General features: G+C 40.5%; 1 protein-coding gene across 2 annotated transcripts in view; it reads right to left on the bottom strand.

Moving 5' to 3' along the window:
- ADGRL3 (adhesion G protein-coupled receptor L3) overlaps window positions 1-27,151 on the bottom strand; it is a 479,733-nt gene that overhangs the window by 374,936 nt on the left and 77,646 nt on the right. For both annotated transcript variants that reach the window (XM_053940149.1, XM_053940150.1), the window contains exon 2: window positions 17,187-17,254. The gene's annotated coding sequence lies outside the window, so the exon portion shown is untranslated. The remainder of the gene's footprint in view (window positions 1-17,186; window positions 17,255-27,151) is intronic.

Below are 27,151 nucleotides of genomic sequence, written 5' to 3'. Positions count from 1 at the left end.
CTTCTCCCAGTGCCACTGGTTTTTTGCTCACTTTACAAAAGCTCATGAGCCATATTTTGCCCAGGAAGGCAGGGTTCAGCAGTGAATTTAAAAAAAGTCAAGTCGAGGGTTAGGGAATAGCTTCTCAAAATATAATCTGTTAGATGCAGCAGAGAAAGTGCTTTTAGAGACATAAAAAAGAGTTATGAAGCAGATTCTTTACAACAACATGTTGAGAAAGAACTTTTGTTTGGTGAGACTGCATCAAGTACTTCTTTCTCTCCTTGTTCTGTGCACTGGCACTTAAGCTACAATGAAAAACAATCCCATGCACCTTTAAATATTTCATTGTTTGAATCAAAATGGCTCTACTATGCCTAAAATGGACAGAGGTTGGTTTTTATCAGGAGGTACTGCAGCAAATCTTTTGGAAATCTTTTATCAGTGTTCTACTTTGCAACATCCTCGCTGTAAATTTTACCGTGAAGAATTCATTACATAACTGGATGTGGGTCTACCCAATTTATTTTTGCTTCCTGAGAATCCAAACATAATTCATGATTCATGTATAAATTATATCAGGAGCAAATGATCTGAGTGCAAACTTCATATTGCATTAAAGAAGACTGAGCTGCTAACTTCAGTGTGTAATATTTTCATTTAAAATGGAGAGCAAGTATGGGAAAGACTTCTGAGCTTCCCTCAATATGTCAGAGAGTGAAACAGAGCAAGCCCAGAGGGTGAAGCCTCTGTCAGGCCAAGACAATGGAAAATAAAAATGTACATTAGTAAGCATGCAATTTAAATGCAAACTTCAGTTATACCAATCCAGAAAATGTTAATCAAGACAACCAGCCAGCAGGAGCTGGCACTGCAGAGAGTTATCCATTGGGGTGTTGACAAAGATATTCCCTAATTTCTTTTTCCCTCTCTCTCAGCAGGTGAGTGTATTACCCAAAATAGCAAGAATAACAGGAGTTTCTGAATGCTAAACTCTTATGAAAAGGTTTTACACCCTTAAATCTCACTAGAAATCATGCTTCTCATTTTCAAAAAAGCAAGATGAAGCTTCCAACTTTGCATTTCTCTCTACCTTGTTTTTTTTTTCCAGAAGGGCAAAACTGAGCTAGCTGGAAAAGATCCACACATTTTGACATTTAATCAAAACTCCAAGATAAAGCATTATGCAAAAACAAAATTCCCCCCAGGAAACCTACGTTATTTCAGAGACTGTGAAAACAAGTCAAAGCTATCTTGGAAACAGTCTTCCATCAGCTGGTCTACTACAGTCCTTCTGAAAGGATTGAAGTGTTCCATTTTCTCCTCTAGTCCATTTTCCCTTGACAGAAAACCTCATTGCTCATCTACCAGTGGAAGTCACACGGCTGGAAAGCACCCAGAGGAAGGAGTCAGGCAGGGAGCTCAACCGGCTATGGAAAAGTCATGCAGCACTTGGGAAAGACCACCAAGCTCATTAAGAGTGAGCCAAACCTGCAGGTTTTAACAGTGTTAGATTCTTCTGCATGATCTGCACTAGAAATAGCCTTCCTTTTTTGATTTTTCCAATTCTTCCCTGAAAAAAGTTGACATTTTCTACAGCAGCCAAATCCTCTTCCCATTCTGCCTTTCCACTACTGGAAAACAGGTTCAGCTCACATGCCTTACAGCAGCCCCAACAGGACAGGGCTGGAGCTATGGCAGGAATGGACATCTCCCACCAGAGATATCACAGCCCATCACCAGTGAGCACCTCCCTTACTGGGGCCAGAGAATCTTCACACTGGAGCACAGGGCCTACAGGCTCCTTGGGATAGCACAGTGTCCTCAGGCATGGCTGAAATGGACTCAGACAAGAAAGACAAAGAAAGAGAAAGCCAGAAGATTATAATGACCCCATATTTGCTGACTCACTGAAAAACACCTAAGAGGGCTTTAAAAGAGGCAAGTAGGCAAGTAACACTTTTACTCAAACTGAACCTTCATTTTTTCACAGAGCTGCCATCACTTACACCTGGGACCAAGGAGATTTGAAGAAAAGGAAACTAGAGATGGGAGATTAGAAGAGAGGAGATAGTGACCCAAATATTGATGCTAATGGAAAACAAGAGACTGGGAATACAGGCAAGTCTGACTACAGGGAAGCTCATGGAGGATACAAAGCTGATGAAAAATAGGTTTAAGTATTTTAGGAATTCACTCCTAAACCTTCTTTGAGGGCCTGATTCAGCACCCACTGCACTCAATATAACCATGTAAGTGCAAAACCACACACTAGAAAAGAAATTACTTATGGCTTCATAAGACTGAAAGAAAGCATCAGGTTTCTTTTACCTACAGGAAGTTCAACCTAGCCTTCCTGGAGAAACCCACCAACAAAAATACTGTCCAATCTCTCCAGAAGAAAAGACATTTTATGCACTTACAATCTTGGCCTATTCAGCTCCCAGCATTCAGCACTAAAATACAGCAAGGTTTTGACAGTCAGAAAGCCACCTAATGCTACCTCTTCACAGAAAATTATTTCCAACATGGATGTGAAAAGGTCTTTGTCATGTTGTTCTCTAGACTCATCTGGAGCAGAACTGAGCTTGTAGAGCCATTAAAATGCCAAAATGCCACCACAGCTAACAGGCGCATAACTTGCTGTTATTTTTAAGTGAATACAGAAGTGCTTTGAGAAAGCAGTTGGAGGTTACTGAAATACCAAAGTCCAGTAATGGGAAGAAAACATCCAGAGCATTATGGCCATGGGCTGACTGTGAGGTCCTCTGCTTGCTGCAAACCAAATCAGAAACGTGCTGCAACAAAGGAGAAAAACAGAGCTCACATCCCATGTTTCAGAGTGACTTTTGGAAAGCAATGACCATTGCTGTGAGCCATGCCTTCCTACATCACAAGTGGAAAATTAACCACTTAAACACACACACACACACACACACACACACACGTAAGAAATATCCCAGTTTCTTATTTACAAATTTCTATTCTAAATCAGACCTTTGCAAATAAAGTAGAATTACAGAGGCCTGCTAGGAATACCAGTGAACAACTTGAGTTACGATGTTTCATATAAACCAAATCATGGCACTCAGATCATATGTAAGCAATTTTTCTGTAGAAAATTGGTTTTTGCAATTCTCAAGCTCTGCTGTAATAAAACTCTCTAGTGTATTTGTATGTCCACTGATTCCAGGGACTGATTTGTGCTATATGTTTGCAATTATTTGGCAAGGATATACCAATGACAAAACCCTTACGACTACACAGGCTAAGCTCACGTCTTAAAGAACAATGCTTGGAAGTGGGTGTTTTTTCATATTAATCCTCCATGCACTTTAAGTAATTCATGGTTACTTAAAGTTTTACAATACTAAAAATTCTTTGTAGACTAAACCAGATGTTAATCTTAATTTCTAAAAAGCCTTCTTGAACCCAACAGAGAGATAGCACCATTGATTAATAACCAAATTTTCTGTCATGCCATCTTTGAAGGATACTTAAGGAAAACTCCCTTGTGAAATGTACTTTTGAAACATTACTGATGTCTGGATTTCTTTGATTTTCCTCGCGCTCCTTTCACTGCTTACACTCTATAAAAGCTTCTTTGCATCCTTCAGAAATTGTCTTATTAAAAAAAAAAAATGAAGTTCCTAAGTAAGTCTGACCCTTTGACTAAAATTACAGTTAACAAGCTACGGGACTGAAATCCATCTCCAAGGCAGATGCACGAACCCAACAAAGTAAACTGGAATAGCTACTGTTGACCTCAAAAGCACCACAGTTTGGCCCGCTGCAAACTTTACAAGAATTATTTAAGAAGTCAGTCACTAAACACCCATCCAGAAATCAAGCAAGCTATTCAAGGTTTACTCTTGCTATATCTTTTAGGTAATATGAGAACCATCCTTAGCTATCATTAGATTGGGAATTTTTATGGCCTCAATAATATCACCTAATATAAAGCAAAACATGTGATGGCCAGTTATTAATGAAAGAGCGTTAAATATTTAGACTGCTTTGCTGGCTTGTAAAATAAGCCAAAATTAGTGCCTCACAGCATTCCACCCCAACAGGATATTATTTTAAATGTGGCTTTAAGCAGCAGCAACCTCTGCAGCTGGGACACTGGCAAGTATTCTGTTTGGTGGAAGACCTAGGAGTGTTGGCCACTGACATACAAATTTACATTCTGGAATCTAACACCCTCTCTCAAGTCATTTAACTGTTTACCCTCCTCTTTGTCATCTTCCCTAAATCCTGGAAGACACAAAGCATCTGCCAGGAGGTCACGCTGAAATCAGCAGGCAGATACCATGGAAGGGCTGCTCTAATCTATGATGGCTCCAACCACACAATGGAACTGGCACCTTCCTTGGCTTGCTTGGTGCTTGTCAGCCAAATGGCAAAATGCAGTCTGATTAGAGGCTGCTTTTTTCTGCGAGTGCCAAAATAAAACTTTCGCCTTCCAGAGGGACACAGATTATTTATTAGCAATTATTTCTCTCGAAAACCCTCTTTTCCAGGAAATCGTCTTTTCTCTCTTCACTTCAGAAAGTTTACACACAGCTTTCCAGGATGTCACTAAAGTGCGAGCAAACTATTTACATTCCTGCCATATGTGTATTGATACCCTTCAGCTGTCTATCTAATTTACAATTAGATACCAAACTCCTGCTTGCATAACCATTTGCATGCTTCCCCATTACATGTTTTTAACACAGTTAAGCAGATGTCATTTTTTTATTTTTCAAATCTAGCTTATTTTTTTCTTACCTTAAAGTCTACACATTTCTCCTAGTAAAAGAGGAGACAGATTAAAAAATAAGCATTCAATACCCTGGGTATTGGCAGATTATAAGAGAGAGAGCACTATCTCCAGCCTTGTAGGTTTGCAAGATAACAGCTGTACAAAGTCACCATCAAGCTGGCCTCATGCAGACAATTGTCCTGCACTGAATGGGAGACTGGATCAGTAACTCCACAGATCCCATCCCATGAGCTCTCCTATAATTTCCACATCCTGCCCTACTGGCACAGGGAAGGAAACAGCATACCCTGCTTCTTTCTGTACTAAGAGGCAAGACCCAAGCCACACACCAAGAAACACAGCCCTCCTCCCTAAGAGATTAAGCCTAGTTTTGCTTTCAGAGCTCTACAGACACTATAGGAATTAAAACTCGAATTCTGTGTGCATCTATGTGCCTGATTCAAGCATGTGCTGTGACTGACTTCACAAGCTGAGCAACTGAACACAACAGCAACACTCCTTAGAGCCACACTGCAGTATCATGTGTGAAGTAACCTACCCCACGGGAACAGGACCTGCAGTTCCACTACCTCCATGGTATTTCTTGAGTGTAGATTCAATATCCAACCTCCCAATGTGCCCCTGCAGCTCAAAGGGAAAATACAACTGAGACAATACATAAACTCTATGTGCAGGCTGAAAGCTGGAGCATAGAGAAACCTCTTCAGAAACTGTGGATGAGCACTGTGTGTGCACATGGCTCCTATAAAGGACAAGCAAGTTTGGTGTCCTCACTCATTTGGTATCCCCCAGCATCCCTTCATAATTGTCATGCAAAGGAGGATGCAACCTCAGCAAGGCCTGGGGAAAACCTCAGCATATTTGTCTCTGCAATGAAAGGCTGACAGGTATTTTTCTAAGGCTCCAGGGGGAAGCAGGGAAAAAATTAATTTCCTAATCCAAATAAAAGACTTGGAGCTTTTAATTCTGTGTTCCATACCTGAACTAGTATTAAAATTATATACACATATCAGAAAAAAGCTAATCAAGTTTTCCTTTCTGGTGAAACAGCATTCTAGACAGAAACTTATTTTAGATTAATTAAAACAAGTTACATTTGATGAAAAGAAAAAGTCTAATTTTCCTCTTTTCCTATTAAAACACAGTAAGAGTTACAACTCTAAATGCAAGATATTGAACACAAAAAAAAATATTATCAATTCTGCAACTATCAAGAAGACATCCTGACATTTTCCAAATCATTTTTGTCTTACTTCCACTCAAAAGAAAACCCCATTAAAATTAATGAGCTTTAATAAGCAATTTTGTTTTGAAGAAACAGCTTTTTCTAAGAGAAAATTGTTTCAGTGGATTTTTTTTTTCTGTTTTGATCACTAACTAATTATTCGAAGACACTGGAGTTCTCTGATCCTGGACATATGACATGGATTATAGTGAAACCAGCTGGAGATTGAATTTCTAATTCACATATGGAGCTCATGACCCTCTTTATGAATCATCACACCGTTTGTTTAATATTTAATGCAACTCTTAGTTACTCTGAAGAAAACGTTGAACAACAGGAGCCTATAAAATTAAAATCATACAGCAAAATCGCAGCTACTTGCAAGCCCTCTTTCTTCTTTGGGACTTCATCACAAATCTGTCTGATCTAGGTTCATTAAGTTTATTTTTTCACTCTCAAGATGATAAGATATGATGGAACACTAAAATGTCATATGAACATCTTTGATTATAGCTTTCAAGCCTCAAGACATCCAGCCTCGCCTTTCATGCAAACCTAGGCATGGTAATATCTTGAGATTAAAAAGAAATATTTCTGAGCATGCTAATCTATTGAAATCTTAGGAAGAGCGAGAAATTAAAACTGTGCAGTTCTAGATAAAATTTTACTATGTTAAATGCATAGACCATGCACACTGAAAAAGCAAGTGTCTCGGTCATGGTGATCTCTCTCTCCTTGGCTCCTTAACTCACCAACATGAACATTAAACTCAGAAAACTATCAGTAGGATCTTGGAGAATGCAAACCTGCCATCAGGAACATTTTATCTACCTATTTTGGCAAAGCTAAAAGAAATACCCTTTTCTAAATATATTGGCACAGCTTCTAAAAATTGCCACGGCAATAAGTGCTATTAAATGGGTCATGTGAGAGGTTTAAAGCTTGACCACCACATGCTCACCTGAGCAAGATCAGCAAAGCCATGCCAAAACCCAGCTGTTCACCTATCAACCTGAATCTGTCTGTTGCTCAAAGACCTGTTTCCACTCAATATGAAGACCTCTCTTGTCTTCAGCTTTCAGGCCAAAGCCCAGATTCACATCCAATGAGCAGGATTTCTTTCCAGCCATGTTATTTTCTGGCATCAAGCATCCCTCTGCCTTTCCTGCTCCATCAGTGCTCCCACTCTGGCTTACCCCCATCATATCAAAAAATTCCACACATTCTCACGCCTAGAAGCCTGTTTGATTGATACAGCAAGAATCAAGTCATATAACGCTCACGTGGTTCTCTGCTAATAATTCAGCATCAGTAGGCACAATCTTTTAAAAGCTCATTTTAATATAATGCCTGGTTGAGTGGATTTGATGTCTGGAGTTTTGTTTTCCCTCAGAAGCGATGTTCCAGGCAAGTCTCAAGGCACAGGCAGTGTTGATTGCCTCGTGCCAGAGTGTGTGCAGCTGGAAGATGCTGGTGATTGTGCCAGCTTTAAATGCTGCTGCTGCTTCATAGCTCCTGCTGCTCTGCCTGTGCAGAGCCAGTGGCAGGGGATGGGTGAGCACTCCTCGTCCTCTCTAGGGCAAGTTACTGCAGCCCATGCCAAAGGCTGCTGATGCTGCCCTGAAGAGAAGATGGAAGGCTTTCCCACAGTCGTTTCTGCAGCTCTGTTGGGCTTCTTCACTCCTGCCCAAGACAACATCCGCATGGGCATAATGGTTTTTCGCATGCAAAGAGCCACCAGTGTAGAGCAGAGCACTGTGCACCTCAAAATCTGCATGTGCTGTAAGTGGTTTACTCATTTTCCAAGTGAAAAGCATGCAGCTGCAGCCCTGACTTCTGCACAGCCTCCATGCCTCAGCAGTGAGTATCCACACAGCATCTGCCTGGCTGCTCAGTTACCATCTCTGCAAGCTTGAAGCCATCTGCAGGGGTAGATGTGGAAACAGAAATCCCAGGCTGCCCATCTACCCAAGCAGGGCAACAGCAACATTCTTCCACTGAAAACACCAAGCACCCACTCACTGGAAAAAACAGGTAGCTAAAAGAGATTTTTCTGCCATGAAAGCACCTGTTGTACCGTGCTCTGCTGAATTATGTATGTAAGCATAGACCTCCCAAGCCCAGCAATGCTGCCCTTGCCATCTCTTGTGGCTCTGCAGTTTGCATAACTATTCCAGAAGCACTTTTTTGTATGCTCCCCAGCAGAATTAATTAATGTTTGCACAGTACTTTGAAGATGAAAGTACTAAGTGACTGCTAAATATCAGGCCAGATTCTCAGCTGGTTTAAAAAATAGCATTTGCAGTGCAGCATCTGGGCCAACAACCACCCTGGCTCATTAGAGAGACTCTGTAGCACATGTGGAGGAAAAAAAATAATTGAAAAAAAAGAAAAATAAAGTAGAAAAAGAAGAATATATGCAGAAACACAGCACTGAAGTAATAACCTTCATGCCTTTCACAGAGTCCCTTTTTCTGCAGAAGAGTACAAATCTGCAGAGCCATGACACTGTTCTCCTTCAAACCTCCTTAAAACTCACCTCTACTGAGATGCCTACAAATCATTCAGCACTGATTAGCAAGTTGATGTACTGTGACTTCTGCACATTACACTCACCATAACCATCCTGCTCTTAATGTTGGCCCACCCCATCTGTTTACTCAACCTGCTGCTTCTTTCCTATCCTCTGCCTTGAGCATTTGCAGGTTTTTCTTTCTTTTATTTGGCGTCAGGCCTAGCCAAAGGATACACTGACACTGACAAAATGTCTTCCCAGTCTTTTGCAGGCTCCATGTAATAAGGACATGCAAAAGTCATTCTCAAAGGATTAGCCTCAATAGGTTTAGGCCCACTTACTCAGTGTGTTCCTGTATAAAATGGTAGATCATGGAAAGCAACTCATGACATTTAAGTCACACACAAGTAATACATAAGCACCTGTGTGTTTTTACAAAAGGCATTGTATTGCTGCAGTTCAAAGGCTAAACTTCCTCCTTATGCTATGTTATTATTTTTTTTTTAATAGCAGAGATTGCTCTTAAAATTGTAGATATGTGGTCCAAGAAAAAAAAAGAAAGAGAGTAAAGGAGGCACCTGCAGACTGCATTCATCTGATGTCAGGACACCATGACTGATGGGAGAAGCACTTCCATCAGCTGGACATGTACAGGATGAAGCACTAGCAATGAGTAATCTCTGAGCATGAGGTATCAGAGTGAGTCATCTCATCAATCACAAAGGGACCTATAATGCGTGTCTTGGACCTGGCCAAACCTCTCATCATAACCATGTGATTTGGGGGCCAAATTCAGGCTCACTTCAAAAAACATAACTCCATTTATTTCAGTGGGAAGTAACGCACACAAAGGGTGTAGATACTCCTTCCATGGCCTCAGTAGACCTTATATTTTTGACTCGTTCACTAAATCAGTCACATGCACCATTCACAGAGATACAAGAGGAGAACTCTCAAGGTTTTTCCCACATACAACAGCGAGACTCACTCAAATGCCTAAAAGAACACTTAACTTTTAGGTATTTAAATTAAAATATTACTCCATGCTGTGAGATTCCAGCGAGTGCTACAAATCCCAAGGTCACTACCTTTGTAAGTATGTTGGGTTTTTTTTTTAAAAAGGTAAATCCAACGAAAAAACTGGGGCCAGCAGCCTCAAGCTTTTCTTCTGTACCCCCTTGGTGCAGCAGTACTGATCAAAACATGAGAGGAGAAGATGCACCTACCCACCCAAAAACAGGGAGGCTGCCCATATACACACTTTGCCAGTAGCAGAGACTCAAAGATGCATCCATGTGAGTTAACTTCCAACCCTTGTGCCTTGGGCAAAGCTGGATTTTATTCCATCTGGTTGCAGATCTTTCTTACCCAAGTCTGTTTCATGCTTCTGCTGTCCAAATGAAGCCTCTCTCCATTGAGAAACATCCCTTCTTGCCTCTTCAGCATGACTTAGGCTGAGGCCCTGCACTCATAGCCCTAATCTCCAGAGAGCTGGGATGAGATTTTCAAAAGCACATAGTGTTGACCTACCTCTGCTCCAATAATATGATCAGTCTGATCATATTAGGTTAACTATATTTAAGTTTGGCCATGTATATTTTGTAATAATAAACTTACCCCAAAGAAGTGCTGCTGCTTTAATACAAGATTACGAGACCTACTACTATATTTACGCATCTCAATAACAAATCAGATTTTCCAGTTTCAGGTCTGTGGAATTATTTTGGAGCATGTTGAATATTTAGCACTGGCAGAACAGAGGTCAATGCAATTATGTCCCCTCTAAATTGAGTGCTAAAGAAGCATTGCACTGGAGACCTTAAGGCTCAAAACTCCAAAACTAATGCTTAAAATTTATAAAGATCTCAAGCCAGCTGGACTATACTTTTTTTTCAGCATACATGAGTGGCTCTGCACAATAAAGACTTCAATACCAATACAGGACTTTATCTTTCACCTCCTCCTTTTTTTTTTTTTTTTTTTTTTTTTTTTTTTTTTTTTTTTTTTTTCCCCGAAGAATTGCCAGGCAGTGACTGTTTCTAAATGGTACAAGAAGTGACTGTCAGCTGTCACCAGCATTTTTCCAACACACAAACACTGGAGAGCCACTTCTCAACTTAGTCCATATGGCACCTTCAGAAAGACCAGAGTAATAGTTCAAGAGTTTTGGCCACAAAGCTCATACAGAGTAGGACTAAATGCACTCTTACAGATGAGTTGGTTTTGGGGTTTTTTAAAATTAGTATGTTGGATCATCTTCTGCTGCATTTTCTCTTTTGATATATATATATATATATATATATATATATATTTTAACTGAATCCATAATTGGTCTATCTAAATGATTGACAGCAAAGGTGAAGGAATAGTCTGTTAGTCTTGACTGCTAGAGTAATGAATAGAGAAACTGACAAGTTAAATTTCTTCACCTCCAACTGGAATTATAAATTATAGACTTCTTTTAGATTATCATAATACCAAGTTCATCTTAAAAATAGAAATGATTCCTTGAGGGTGTATTTATAGTGAAAAAATACATATCTAATGCTGTACTTAGCATATCTTCATATTTTAATAAAATTGGATTGATTGCTCCAATTTTGTTCATATTTTTGGAAATTAAAAAGCAGAATCAGATCGTCTTACATTTTTTACAAGATCCATCGTTTTGCTCCTGCAGGACATTCTAAAATTTTCAAAAGCTCTCTGTAACTTAATATATCCTTATGCTCTCCCTACAGCTGCTTGGCACATTGCATTTTCCTAGTTCGGCCAAGGGCCACTTTATCTGAGTCTGTACAAACTTTGCAGGGAGTAGAACTGGGACCTGAAGAAGTTTGTGGAAAATAAAGTTTCTACCCCATAAACCCCCCTTAATTCAGCCTTCATCTCTAAGCAAACAACTTCTGGGAAACAAATCATTGTGTCCAAATGAATCAGTTTGTGTGAAAGCAAACACAGCCCATCAATAAAAGCAAAGCAATAAACCACGGGGAAATGTCTCCAAGCCAGACACAGCACATGTAGACTCTCCAGTGTACTTTGCATGAGAGGGAGGGGAGAGAGCTTTTTAAACTTCTGTCTAAATTAGACTTAAGTTCAAATCATGCTGGTGCAAAATCTCAATGCCTAGCTCCTAATGACTTAACTGTCTGTGGAATGCAGAGAAGACAAACCTGATCTGAATTGTGGAATGTCATGAGGAGGGGGTTTCTGGGGAGGGGGTAGATGCAGTCACCCAGGCCCCAAGTCCTGTCCTCCACCCCAAAGGAGGCCCAGGCAATAAAACTCTCGATCTGCCCCAGATTCTTGACAGCATCTGTGGCAGAGCTAAAGTCACATCAGAGCAGGGGCAAAGGGAGACACCTTGGCCACAGTTCTTTCTGTTCACCTGAGTTTTCTATACCATTAATGTATACAGTCCTGTTGGCAGTGCTGCTTCTTACTGACATTTCTTTCTTCCACAGGAAAAAATCAGCCTCAAGTCATCTGCATGATGAATTCCCCTTCAGCTCTCATAAGATACATGAAAGAAATGTGTCCAGGAAATGCTTACTTGCCCAGTATCACCCACGGACGGGTAAGTGCAGACACTCTTCAGATGCAAGGAAGCCACTAGAAAAAAACTGCACTGAGAGCAAAGCCACCACATGGACTGAAAAAAAAGAAAAAGCTAATAAATACTGCCACACCATATCCAAGCATGCAGTGCAATGCTCTACTGCACGCTTACAATTAGTATGAAGGTGTTTTGTTGGTATCAGCACAGGCTCAAAATGCCTGATTCTTCCCACTCCACAAATGCTACGCAGTGACAAAATCTGCTCTAATAGCTGGATGGCAGCACTTATGTTTCCCATTGGCCATTTCTGTAACCCAAAGAGAAGCAGCAGTTCCAGAGCACGATTTGCATTGTAGATGGGCAAAATCACCTTCTGAGGTTGTTCGTGTTTGTCAACCAACCAGGACAAGTCTCTTCATGCAGTTATCCTGGCAAAGATGCATCTTCACCCAGCTGGAACCCATCGGTGATTCCCCTGGGCTAGGCTCCAGGTGGGGGACAGGAGGACAGCAGTAACAGCACTCAGTGCTGCACAGTTTCCAGCTTCTCTTCAGCCTCCACTATTTAATATCTGGAACATCTAATATTAATTGCACTTAACAGCAAACTGTAAAATAAATGTGAGGAATGCACAAATAAACTCTGGCACAAATAAACTCTGGCACACCCTGCTCTTCACTTGGTTTCAGCTTTACCATGCAAAGTTTGAAACATCTGTTATATACGTACTACAACCAAGCTTTGCAAAATCCATCAACCTGCAAGCCTTGGTAACAAAACCAGCCCAAGAGATGTAAGTGGCAATCTGAGAAGATACTCCCCAGGAATTAGATTTTGTAAACAAACATTTCAGCTAATTGCTTTCTTGTTCTCAGCACAATGAAGGCCCCATTTAGCCAAAGCATTTGTCTACAGAGCTTAGTTTCTTCCAGCTAATGAACGTTGATCTTGTCATAGCTTCATCAACAGGAAATGCTAATGGAGAGAAATGCTTAATATCATTTCAAGTGTTTAAGTTACAACTGCAGCTATTAAGGCAAATCCATTTTACCTGTTCCTCCTCAGGCTCCCCAGTGAGACAGATTTAAAAGTTTCCATGGGCTGAAGTGATTCATAATGGCTACACAGATGAAATAAAAAGCTTTTCACCATTAATTAAAGCCAGCGTTTTCCAAACCCAAGCTGGTCATTTTGCAGGCACAACACATAATTAGCAAGGCTCATTTTATTTCGTTGCCTTCACAAATTAGTTCACTTCTTAAAAAGCAAGGTGGCTGCCTCCAGCAGCAGGGATAACCATGCCAACCAGACCGAAAAATAAATCTTTTTCATCCACTTGTAGTCCATGGCAGAAAAATCCAACAGGTCCCCTAGTTTTCACTCCTATTAGTGGTTCTATGCAGGAATCAGTGTTGCTCCCTGTGGCATCCCCAACAGGAGACTCTGAGGTGCAACCATTTAAGACAATCACGTCCAGTCCTGTGAATGTAGTTCTTGGCAACAAGAGAAGCTTCCTCTATTTCAACTTTTCAACTGCTCAGTCAAAGTACAGGACCTGCAATAGCCAGAGCAGTGAGGAAGAGAAGGATGCTTCCTGCTCCTCTACCTGTAGAGGAACTGCACTGGGTCCCGCCCCAGAGACATCCAAGGCATCTTCATGGAGAGTGCTTTGGAGACATCACAGTAATAAAAACAGGGGATGATGATGTGTAAGAGATGCTGGACTCATTCGCCCACACAGAGAACGTTCTCAGACACCACCTGCCTTTTAAAGCATGACTGTTTCTTTCTTTGCGTGGCTCAGGCTGCCCCTCAACCTCTTTGAGGAGCAAATTCTCCACAGCAGAGGCTTCTGGGGGATGCACCTGCCAAGATCCCAGTTTTGAACAAGGCACCCAAAACAGTGGTTGGAGCCCCTGGTACCCAGACAGAGCACGCTGCTGGAAGCTATTGTTGAAAATAGTACAGTTATTCTCATGCAGATTTTAAAAGGCCACTATTTATGCACATAAATCCTGAAGGGCATTAGCAGTATCACTGACACACGCTGACAGCCAGCCCAGCTTTGGGAAGGGAATAAGCAGCAGCGACTGCCTGAATAATTGATGTGTTTTTACTCTGCCCCATGGCCCAGTTATTACATTGCTCACTCTCTTCAACTGTCTGTGGTTTCTAAATTAATTAGAAATCTTAATGTCGTGGCCAGCCAGTTAAAAAAAAAAAAAAAAAAGACTCAGAGAACAAAAGAAGAGAGCGCTTCCCATGCCCTTGAGCCTTAGGATTTCTTCCTTCGGTCTGGCCACACAGGAAGTAAAAGCACAGTCTCAACTTCTGCAGCTTTGAACCCCACTCACTGATGCTAACAGCAGCACAGCACTAAATCCACTCCATCTGCAAAAAGCCCCCACTGCATGGGGGTGAACATCCCCATCAAAGTCACTGCCTCTGTAAGATGGAGCAAAGCCTTTCCTAGGGGCTGACTCATGCACAGGGCAGCTACTGTGTCTTCTGCAATGAAATACATTTGACACATGCCTAACCCAGCCATTGCAACCAAGTGCCATGCAGCATCAAATAAAAAGACACCACTGCAGTCTGGAGGAATAAAAGAGTTCATGGCTGTTCTGCTCACACAGCTGACAGAACTAAATGACTCTCTGGGATCCTGTTCAAGGGATGAAAAAAAATTGTGTGACTACCTGACCTCACAAAAGACGAGATCAAATACAACAATGTGAGTCGCCATTTTTTTGCTGCATATATACCCTTACCTACTTACAATATTGCTTATGTGAAACTTTAAAACAACACCTATAGCTTTCAAGAAACCCAGTGGGAATAATTCCCATGTTTGAGCCACATTGGAATAGCGCAGGTAGTTGTGTTTCAAGGCCTCAGAAAGCATGTAGCCATGATGAATGTGGGCATGTTTTTAATCTCTTACTTGCAAAAAGAAATACTGCTTTTTTCAAAAATCCCTTTACAACTGTCCCAAAAACATAAGTACGTATAAATGACTGAACTTATAGAGGTAATTTTAAATTGCACGGTTAACTTAGACTAATATTTCATCTTCTTATAAAAGAGCAGTGAAATACCAATGAGACTCAACAGTATGGTACAGTCTTCCTCTTTGCTAGTACATCATGGCATACTGTAATCTGCACCACCTTTCCATTATTCCCCTTGGAAAACTCATTATTTTAAAGAAAACTGATTTTTCAGCTTTTCTTTTTGACCTGGATAAACAGACTTATACTCAAGAGCATTGAACTGTCTGACTCCCAGTAAAGTTATCCTACATTTCCCATAAATGTCAAGTGCCCAAACAGGACAGTCGCACAGGAGAGAAATGGTCTGGTGATGGTGACAGAAAGCACTACAGAGTTTTAAATGACACCATAAATCCAAATAGAAGTATCCAACAAAATGAATCCCATTTGTTAGCACATGGAAGGTAGTTCTAAACAATTTGACCCCAAATACAGGACAATGTGGTTCTCTAAAAGTTTAATGCACTTTGACCAAGCATTTATTTGCTCCAAGAGCTTCTTCTTCTGTCTGCTCTTCTTCCTCTGCTGTCATAATTTTGCACTCGATGCATGCAGAGACCACCACAAGAAAAACACACAAGGTTACACACAAGTTGCAAATTTAGGCCCTTGAAGTGTTTTTCAACATCCTTCTTGAGACAACACTTCCATTTGTAGGGTGAGAAGATGGACTTTCAGAAAATGGTAATGCTGATATATGGAGAACGCAGAATTGTTCCACCCTATGCTTTGTCTGTGCTTGTCATCTTGGCTTCATACTAAAATGCATGTGCTAATTATCAGCATTGTGGCACTGCAGATGTAGTGAACACAAGATGTCACTCACATGCATTTTTAAAACCCAAGCAATGAAATTAAGTGTCTCGTAAGAACATGTCACATGTTCATACAGGAAGTTCCCTGACCCCAGCAACATCTGCTGTATCCCTCTCTTCATATCCATGTTTTTAAGTCTCACTAGGCTTGCTCTACTATACTCAGATTTAGACCTTCACATTATATATTTATTTTGTTCTTCATACTGATATCTACTGACACATTTTCTTATTTTAAAGTCATTATATTAATTACAACAAAAAACTTACTGAAAGGCTCAGCTCATGTAGATTCCTCAGCTTAACCCCAGTAAGAACCAGTAAGAATCAGTAAGAATCATGTCCAACACAGACTTTAAGGCAGAGGTGAGTTCCTGGTCCCTCTTCTGGATCACTGTACAGCTGAAGGGATGTACCAGCTGAACCATGACCACCACTCTTCAACATGGCCATGCTTGCCTTGTCCAACTTTTCCTCCAAGGAGGAAAGACTGCAAAACCACTCGAGGCCCTGTAGGGGTGCTGACCTCTTAGCCTTGGAAAGAAGGTAGAAGAAAATACAGGAGATGGCAGCAGTACAGAGCAGCACAGCTCTGCTCACTGCTTTTTGGAGCTTACTCTTTCAAGATGCAGCCCCTGGCAAAGTGTCTCATGAAAGTTTGATGAACAGCATTTTGTTTAACACCAGCAACTGAGCCACAGCCCTGCCAAGCTGTGTTGCACCAACAAAATGTCATGACCCAGGAGGATCAAGAAACTCGATTGCAAGAGGCAGGCTTGCAGGCAGCAGAGGAACTCACACCTCTGGAGCAGGGTGCACCACCCCACAAGCTACTCAGTCACTGAAACATGAGGAGGCTGCTGTAACGCTGATGATCACTGATCCTCCTCCGACATTCGCCCAGCAGGCTGCAAGGCTCCACCAGGCAGTCTTGCAAACACAGCCAAGCCTGCAGCCCTTTTCCCATTGGCACATATAAACCTTGATGCCTTTTCCCCCTCTTTTACCCTTTTCACTTCTATTGGTATTGAAAATATTCACAGTATGCTCTTCCCTACCATTTGCTTCAGCATCTTCATGCTCTGCTGCTTTTGTTCCCCTGCTCCCTTTATGTAAAGGAATATTCTCATGAAACAACTGTGCCTGCATAACTGAAAATATACAAAACCCATATGCAGAAACAGTGGTGGAGGCTCATGCAACAGGATCTGGTCTAAATATTTTAGCACAGCAAACAAATGAGGCTCCACCGTATGGTCCAGTAATTACCTTTTCTTGTTCTTCAGGTGTGAGAAATCCACACGTTATTTTTTTGCAGAGCACTGTATTCAACATTTCTGGAAACAAAGAGAAAAATAAAACCATTTAAAAACGTTTATACTGGCCTCTGAGGACATATCAGGCACTCATGAACTTTCTGCTATGCATTTACCAGAGGACAGAACAATGAACAACTGATTTTGGTCAACCGAACTGATTTTTGAAAAGTAAGAATTCTTAATGTCTATGAAGAAGATCTCTGCATGGGAAAATAGTAGTAAACCATACAAAACAATGGTCAGAGGAAAAATCAGTTGACAATATCACTGCCAATAATTAAAAAAACCTTAGAGATTCAAGTAGATCTCAAACACAGATGCAGGTGTGTAAGTATCTCTTCCTACAATGTGATCTGGAGAAACTATTGTTAAACCAGACAATTTATCAGAGGTTTTTAGAGGTCACTGCACCAGAATAAAAAACATTTAGTTTGAAAGAAGTTAAATTATGATTGCAAGGATAGTAATTCCTTTTCCTTGGCAGCTACAACTTAATATTTATCTGTCCCTTTACATCCTCAGTATTTTCTTCTAATTACAGTGTTAGATGCTAAATATAACATTAATTGACAAAACAATGAAATGGATGGATCCAGGTCAGCCTCCTAGAACTGTTGGATTTATTAGGATTAATTACACATGAAAAATTGTTCCTCACAGTTGGGATTGTAACAAATGAAACTTCAGTGAGAATCAGTCTTGTTAGAGTCAAGCTGGATGGCACAGGACTCCAGGACCCCATCCCAACCCAGTGAAACAATTAGACAATATAATTAAAAACCCATGCAAGGGAAATAGCAATGAGTCCTGCCTGAATTTTGCTTCCAACATCAACTAGCTCATTTTCTGCAACCTATAGGGGAGAACACAGGTCATGTTATTTGAAAGAAGTGTACTGAAATGAAAAAACTTTAAAGGCTGATTAAAAAAGGATCCAGTGTAAAATTGGGGCCAGTTGTTCCAGTTACAGCAGTGAGTCCCCAAGCCTTTCCCACCCAGGGTTCTAGCACAGCTTTCACTCTGATGCCATGGTTCCGCAGCCTGGACCACCCTACACTGTCAAAAATTTCAGACCAAAACAAACGGTCCTGAGGCTCCAGTTTCACATCTGAGCGAATCCAGAACAGTCTTACTTTAATTTTCAATGACAGAAAAAGGAAGTTGCACCCCAGCTCTAAGCACTCCTCAGCAGGTCCTACCCTGCGAGCATGAGAAGAACGAGGCCAAAGCATTGGTCCCTAACGCATAATTCATCTTATTTATGTACTGAAGGAATAATTGCTTGCATTCAGTAACCTTGGAAGTCAGACAAGTAAATTAAAACTTAAAACAAGGCTTGAGAGTCCAGCATGCATGCTGCTTTTTGAGTGATTTCTCTATAATAGGCAAGTATGGATGCTCTGGAAGAAAAAGAGACCTATTCCAGCTTGACTGTCAGCAAAATTGCCTCTGTAAGCAATAAACAGGCTTTGGATCATCTAGGAAATTTACAGGCAAACTCGGGGTAAGGCCAGTTATTATTCCTCACTGTACAAATGAAAAAGTCTCTAGATGTACAGACTATACCCATTTTCAGCCTTGGATTTTGACCAAATATATACAGTTTCAGTAGTGTAGAGCAGACCAGGCAACATCTCATAAGGACATCCATATACTTTATTTCCAGGAAGAATGCAATTTGTTTAGACTACTCTGCTTGTGCTTTATAGCAAAACCTTTACCTGGTTCCAAGAGGCTTTTGGAGAATAATTTTCAGTTGATGGCAGCAGTACAGAGCAGACAAATTTGCCTGGTTTGAAGAAGTTAATGTTTGTTACCCCATTGCCTTGCAATGGCTTTTAAAATAAAATTAAAATAAGATCTTTGTTTCATTTATGATACCCCACATCTTACTTCTGCTTGAAGCATAAAGGACTAGAGATAGCACAACATACTGTGGGGTTTATGGCTCTCCTGTGTCATTTTGGGATTCAGCACATGTTCTTCTCCCAGCTCACCTTTATTTTATCATAATGTGAGTGTACTGACTGGTAAATTGTTCTTGCCTTCCCTTCCCAAATGTCAAATGTGTAACCTTGAGTTGGCCTCTGCCACATGCATATTTCTATGCAGATTTCAAATGCAGATTGGGGAATTCTTGTTCATATTAAAACCGGAAGGGAACCATACAGGGATTCCTGCAAGAGCAAAGATCTTGCAAAATACTTGTTAGAGAGCTGACACTCACTGGCAGTGGTGCACTGCAGGAACTACAGGGATTTAGTATTAGCCCTAAAACAGAGAATAAACACACTAAAGAAAGAGGCATTGCTTTACCTCTGACTCCTACTAATACTCAGAGCAGTGGAGCTTCTGCCCTTTATGCAAGGGAACCTTGTTTTGATCCTCTTTTACTGCTTTCCACATCACTTGACTAACCTGCTTGCCGTCAAACCTACAGTGCTTCCCAGAAATTATTTGCTGCTTCTTCCCCAGTTCTCCCCTGGTCATACTCTGCCTGGACAATTTGCAAAGTGGTCTCTCTCAGGCTGCTAAGGAGAGGGGAAATCACCTCTCTCCCTTGCTTCATCCCTCATTTCCCTGGATCTCTACCTGCCAAGTTTACTGCTCAATGAATAATGGAGATACTTCAACATAGCCCACTTTTACTAACTTGATGGTGGTGTTGATGTGGCTAAATATTTCTAAATCCTCTGCTATGGTGCATAATGCATCCACCCAAAGAGGACAAGGGCACATTGCTCTGCATCACAAGATACCACAAGAAGGGTAATTAATCTGCAAACTGGCATGCTGCTGCACCTCCATCCCAAACCAGAAGCTGCTAATAAGGAGAGCAATGATAAACACTTTATTTTGGCAACAGCAAAGGCTAGGAGGAGAATCCATCAAGATGGGTCACACTCAAGGATCTGTCTTCACTGTAAAAAGCCAAGCAGCCCAATTTCTGTGGTAAATGCTCACAACAGAAAAGAATATGAAGTTTTAAGCTAGGAGGAACATGAAGTTTTCAGTAGGAGGCTTCTGAAAAAGCCTTGTTTGGTAAAACATATCAAGCACCTCATTTCTTGCTCTACAGAAGCAGAGGAGTGAGCACGCAAGGTCAGCATCACGCTTTTGGGGATGAAAACCCGCATGAAGCAGCACTGTCCTGCTCCCGGGCATCTCTGCATCAGCCCAAGGAAACCCAATCAGCAACTTTCACCCACAGTGACTTAATTAACAGGCACCCTACAGATTTCTCCAAATCCTCCACACTGACACCCTCCATTACCAAGCTCTTTTGATGAAAGTGATTAAAGCTAACAATTATAATTTCTTCTAGAGATGCCCCTAGAGGCTTTAGTGAGGCTCAGACTTCATTGTTCACAGAACACAATGCAAAGAAATCTCTCTCCTGAAGAGCTCATCCTCCACAAGGTCAAGGCAATCAAGGAATAGCAGGAAGAAAGGCAAGGAGTCAAAAAATTTTTGCTCAAGGTCAAAAAGCAGGCTCCTGACAGAGCTAGAAAAAACCCACCTCCTCTGGAGTACTCATGAGACCATGCTGACTCTCCAGTACTAAGCTGATCAACTAATACTCTTTATTTATCAAGCGTCAAGAGCAGGTGAAGTAGTTCAGTGTTACTTGATGTTCTGGTTTTGATCATGCCTTTTTGCAATGGCTCCCCAAGCAAAGCTAACCATGACAGTGAAAGGGTTATCTCCCCTTCACATTCCAAAGAAATGCTTCCCATACTTTTTCATACATATTACTGCCAAATCAATCCCCCTCAATTTTTAAATTCTTCCATCAATGCTCTCAACAAAGAATGATTGCTCAAGCACCCTTCTCAACCTTGTACTTCCAATTTTTTAAAGAATGGTCAATCTCAATATGCATAATTATAATTGCAAATTGGTAATTTAATCTTGTACTCTTCTGTTTTTCTGGGATTATGTACCGTCAAATCTCTACAGTAACATTTAAAGTAAAAACATCCTACGTCATTCATGTGTGGTTTAGATATTTAAAACATTAATAGAAACCTGTGATATTACAAAAGGCTAGATTTCTAACTACCTGGCTCAGTTATGACATCATAAATCTGATTTAATCTTCACTGATTACTAAAAAAATCTTTCCGATGCAGTATAAATGTGATTTGATAGAACTTCTTGACATACAATTCATCAGCAAGAGAGTGGTTCTTTTGTGCTTTGTACAGGGACAGAACAAAGCACAAGTGTGCAAAGTGAGCTTTTAATCTTTGCAAACTTCAGTGCATAAAATATTAAAAGCAATGCTAAACTAATCTCTGGCAAGAAGTGCAGGCAATTCACTACAACTCGTATTACAAATGCCTTTGGTTTACCATTTAAAAAACATTAGAATCTACCATTACGTTTGGGTATCATAGTGCTGTACATTAACCTCTGTAATTTTCCAACATGGTATATTGCAGTAACACAAATTAGGCTATCTGGCAAAAAAAGCTTAAAAAGACACATTATTTAAAAAGAGCAGACAGGAAAGCTCCTTGCTCCTTCCTGCCAAAGACAGCAGGAGAAAGTCCAGTCCTCTTTTCCTCAAAGCAAATAGTAAAATTCCATTAATTTCCCCTGGAACCGACAGATCTGCAGCATCTGGGAAAGGATTCAGTCTAAATACATTGCAGACATAACAGATTAATGATTTGGAGGAAAGCGGTTGCCTGCTCTCTTTTAACACTTCTGTGTAACAGGAATGGAGCAGGTCATTTTTGTAAGCTTGAAAATGCTTTGTGAGCTTTCAGTAGGATTTTCCCTTCAGCGATTTTTGCCTTCTGTCTCCATTTTCTTCTTGTTCATAGACTTAACAGCTTTAAAATCTGTTGAGTGTATAAGGTGCTTAAAGCCTACACTTGATATTTACTGTTGTAGGATGCACATGGATGAAATATTGTTCTCCTACGATTAACAGGAAAACATTTACATTTCACATGTTTTGGAACAATTATGTCTTCTTCTCTAAAGAAACAGACCGGAAGCTAAATTTTCACTTTCACATAATATGGAAATTTTTGTAGCAAGGTATCTATTTCAGGTACTGAAAAATAATCATACTAAAATGCTCCTTGTGTTTGCAAATTATTCTAATTTCCATTATGAAATTCATCCACTCAGTGATATGTCTAATAACTAAACAAGAAAGATTTTATTTGGCTTTGTAACCATTTTCAAAGGTTCTTTTTTTTTTTCTTGGTGGGATAAGAGACTTTTAAAAATATGAAAAACACCACGAAAGAAGAAGAAGAAAGAGAACACAGCCCAACACCAAGACAGCAACACTCACCCAGGGAGTGTTGGAGTCCTGCTTCTTCTGTGCAGGATGCAGAACACACACTCAAACCTTGCTGCTTCCCCTACGAGGCCACTGACTTGCTGCTCTCCTTCCTATAGAACTACTTGGCTCCTTTCCCTCACTATCCACTTTTAACATATATGAAGCTCCATCCAAACCCAAATGCTTCTGTTAAATATATTGAGTTTGAGGAGAGAAAGGTCAGCTTCATTTTGTCTCAGCTGGCTCAAGCTCCCAGCTGTCAGGACCAATGGGTGCTGGGGTTAAGCGAGACTTTTTGAGCTTGTCTTTGAAGCAGAGAGCAGCCATTATTTCAAGCTGGTATCCCTGAGATATTTTTTTCCAAGCAATATACTGGTTCCAAGTGGTTTTTGAAGCAAGCAACCAGGCAGCTATGTGAAACCCAGGATCTGGTATTGGAAGATCCAGAGAGCTCCCTGCAACAGCAAGGTATTTAATGAGAGAGGCCAAACCTAATCCTGGTTATACGTGCCACAGCTGGATTTCTTCAAGTAGGGGCTATTACACTGGCACACTGCTGACCAAAATCTTCTGTTTCATGTAAACTCTCTGCAAAGACTTAGGAGATAAAACTGATTAATCCTAATTAAAATGAAAATCAAGGAAATTACACAGTCTGTTGAATCTACTTGATGAATCAAAAGCTTCCCTCATTTCTATGTTAATTGTCTTTTTACAAATGTGCAGCCCACTCATACGCACAGAATAATGTTTTCATATTTTTCTTCACTTGGAACATTGCAGGACAGATGTTAAAAAGCAACCAGAGCCCTTCTGCATTATCAGGCCCCTGCAGAAGTGCCTAGCTGGGTGCTGACTCCTTTCTCAGACTTCTCATTGCTTTAATTAAAAAAAAAAAAAAATCCCAGCCTGCAGCAGTGTAGCAGCCCAGACACTGAAGGTACAAAAGGACTGGCACCAGGTAGGACACAGCGCTTTCCAGGATGCTGAAGGTGTTCGAGATGCCCCATTAGCATTGAGCAGGGAGTAAGTTAAATTCAACCAACACAAACACACAAAATCCCTGCTCTCCATTTGCATGAGTCTGATAACACTTCCATGAAATGTCACCACCTGAGTTTTTATCAAAAACCTACTTGCACATAACACCGTATCACAGAGAGGACATTTGGGAAAGCAATCAACCTGCAAAGACATTCTTGAAGTACAGAAATGCAGAACAGACCCTTTCAAGGACAGTTCAACTTAGGATGGCAGTGATTTAACGAGGAATGAACCAGCACACTGCTAACACCATCCAATTAAGAGGTGGAATGCATAGAAAGGTCTCTATAGATATGTATGTAACACATTAAAGAGATCCACATTCCCTTTGTATCCAGTCAAAATCGCATCTTGCCTATACTTGTAGGGGGGCAAAACTAACCTAAGTGGTAAAGGCACACTGGACAAAATCCAGAATCTGCTGCATTACTTGCTTAGACACCATTTATTGTGGTTACATTTTATTATACAGTAGTAAAAAATTACAAGGCAACATCCTGTGTTATTTCCCGCTGGGATAAATGATACAGATGTACTATTAAACCTCAAAACCAGCACCAGTCTGCCAGGCTACATTCCATTTGTGTCTTTATAATGTGTCAATAGGCTGACATTTATGCCTTCTGATGGTAAAGCGAATTATGTTATAGACATTTAAATATGCCATAAAATGCCTAGCACTGCACAAACTTATAACTCTTCCAATCTTTACCAAAACAACAGACACAAATCTAAAATCTCACCAGACACCAGCATCTAAACTTAGAACACACTGGTTTCCTTTTTTTCCATGCTAAATTGATTTTTGTATTGCTGTTAGCCCCAGCTGACACTGGGAAGGCACTCATGAAGGTCTGCCACAATTTGCAGCTCAAGGGCATCGTAAACCATGGAAATGCACCAGAAAGGGAGGGTCCTATCGGGATCTCAATGCAGGTCACACACTTTATGTGAACTAAGACATGATCTAAGCACAGTCAGTGGTGCTGAGGGTTTGAGGGACATCAAGCTCAATAATTCTGATTTTAAATGAACTCTCTCTGCTTAGCCACCACCAGCTCCTTTGAAAAAGCCAGCCTGGTCAGAAATCAAGACAAAACACTCATAGATTGGCTATTAAATGTCCTGTTTGTGAGAACTGTCAAGATAAAAACATGGATACTAGCATACATACAATGGATATTTTAGGCCCATCATATTCTTGCATTAATGCCATTCACCAAAGTTTGTTAACTTGAAATGAGGCTCTAAGATATGCAGGTGGCAAAACCAGACTGGGGAACAAAGAAATTCATCCTTTGGGCTAGATGGTCAAAATTTTAAAATCCATCTACAGCCAAATTATATAGGCTGTCTTGGCTAGAAGTAGATTGGAGTAACTGGAAGTGGTGAATGGGGATGCATAAACAGCAAAACACAATGGGTTTGGTCTAAAACCAAAGAAGCCCCAAGGCTGTGGTTGAAGCTTTTTTTTGCACACATCAAATTCCTCAGTAATATAAAAGATAAGCAGGCAAAAGCAAAAGAGGAGTTCAGAAATATGCAGCCTGGAAAGACATCCTGGAAGGAGGGCTGCATGCTCCAGTTACTATCCCTCTAGCAACTAGCATGTGAGGATAAGGAAAAGCTGCAAACATACCAACTCCAAAGTATTCTGTAGGGATCACATCTTGAAATGATTGTAATCAGAATAAGGGGTACTGATGCTTGAGGGACTTGTTTAAAAAAACACCCTTAAAAGGAAATTATCATAGAAAACAAGTCTGGGGTATTTTGCCTCTGAGAACATTTAGACCTTATGCATTAGAAATGCAGCAGCATCAGATATTGCATTGGGATTGTCCATGATCAAGCTGCAGGCAGGAAAATGCCAGGCTGATCCACTTCATTACAGTGCTTACCATCAAAATGTGGCTGCTTCTCCACTCTGACAAGTTTTTAATTGCATCTAGAAATTACCTTCTACTTTGAATTTCATTTCGAAATTGTGTCTCATAGAGGCTGCTCAAGATGAGTTTGTCGCACTTCTAAATAATTATTATTAATGTGACACTAACATCTTTCCCTGGAGTTTACACCACCTAGAGTGTCATTAAAAATGTCCTTATCATTAAACTTAGCACCAAATGTGACTAAAATGCAGAATTATCCTGACCTTTTTTAATTCCAAGTGGCTTAGCAGTCACAGTCCTCCTCCAAAAGGAGGCCCACCACCTTTTCTGTTTTGCTGACATTAGTGAACATCTTTTGAAGGACAGAAGAATTCCTTCCCACATCAGAGCACAATGAACACACAGGCCCAAGCTTAAATAACACTCATAACCAAAACTAAAGATTATTAACAGGCTGCATTGTCTCAAGACAACACAGTTCAATCTAAAAGTCCCAAGATGACCAGATTTTCAAGAGCACCTTCTACAAGCTCATTCTATGAGCTTTGCATCCTGTCAGGGAAAATACCACATGTGAACAAAACAGTGAAGATTGCCAACTTTGCAGTCTTGACAAACCATGAGCCTTGGAAATTCTGCACCACCAGGACCTGAAGCCACCAGAAAAGAAGACGGTCTCTATGCAGACACCCTCATGAAATCAACTATCCAACAATCTGCTACACAAATTCAATGAGAAACCTTCCAGTTCATGATGAAGATCTTAAAGGGGAAGGAAAATAAAGGCTCCTGCTCCTTCTAAAGCAGAAAGTAAAATTTTCCCAAAAAGAGGGGCTCCAAGGAAACTACACAGTCATGCCTGAAAAAGTTTTCTTTTGATTTTCTATGGGCAGAGCATCCCATAGGTTTTAAAGATCTGTAAATGCAGCTAATTCGGACATTAAAGAATCTCTGTAAATGTAAAATAAATAAATGAAAAGTAGCATGAAGAAGTCCATGAGAGGAAAATTCTTAACCAGTGTCACCTCACAAAATTATTAAGCAGTATTAGGATTCAATCACCTGAGGCATGAAAGATATATAAAGACATCTCTGGCTACAGTTGCTTTGGAACTGACTTCAACCATCTTTGTTTTATTACCTCAGATAGCATGATGTCACCAGAAGCCTTTTAATGTCTTTTAAGACCTTCTCTAGTTTTCTTAAATTATTAGGTGTGAATATGTGCATGTGTGTGGCATTTCTTTATTCCTGCAACCATGTGATAAACTGCAGTGCCACAAGATAAATTGCATTCAGTTTACAAATTTGACCTCCTCACTTGAACTCTGCCTGCTAATCCATTTCAGCTGGGACTATTTCTAATATGCCATACCTCCGAATAGCTTTCAAACAGCTGTAAGGTTTTTTTTTTCCTTTTTCTAATGTGTGTTTCAAAATGGATTTCACATTAGAAGTGTTTTCTTCTTTGCATCAGAAAGTGGAACAGATTACAAGCAGATGGACCCTGACTCCTGGCAGCTCCAGGATCAAGTGTCAAGACACATCCCAAGCCAAAGGGGAACAAGAGCTGCTGTTGGTGTACAGGAAAGTTTTGTGGTGTGGGGTGCTCATACCTTTAATGGTGTGCCTCCAACAATATCTGCCACATACCTGCAGTCCCATTAAAATCCT

This window comes from Vidua chalybeata, chromosome 4 (assembly GCF_026979565.1).
Source record: "Vidua chalybeata isolate OUT-0048 chromosome 4, bVidCha1 merged haplotype, whole genome shotgun sequence".
NCBI classification, from domain to species: Eukaryota; Metazoa; Chordata; class Aves; order Passeriformes; family Viduidae; genus Vidua; species Vidua chalybeata.
Note: the sequence above shows the minus strand (reverse complement) of the source record. Positions and strands in the feature narration are given on the sequence as shown.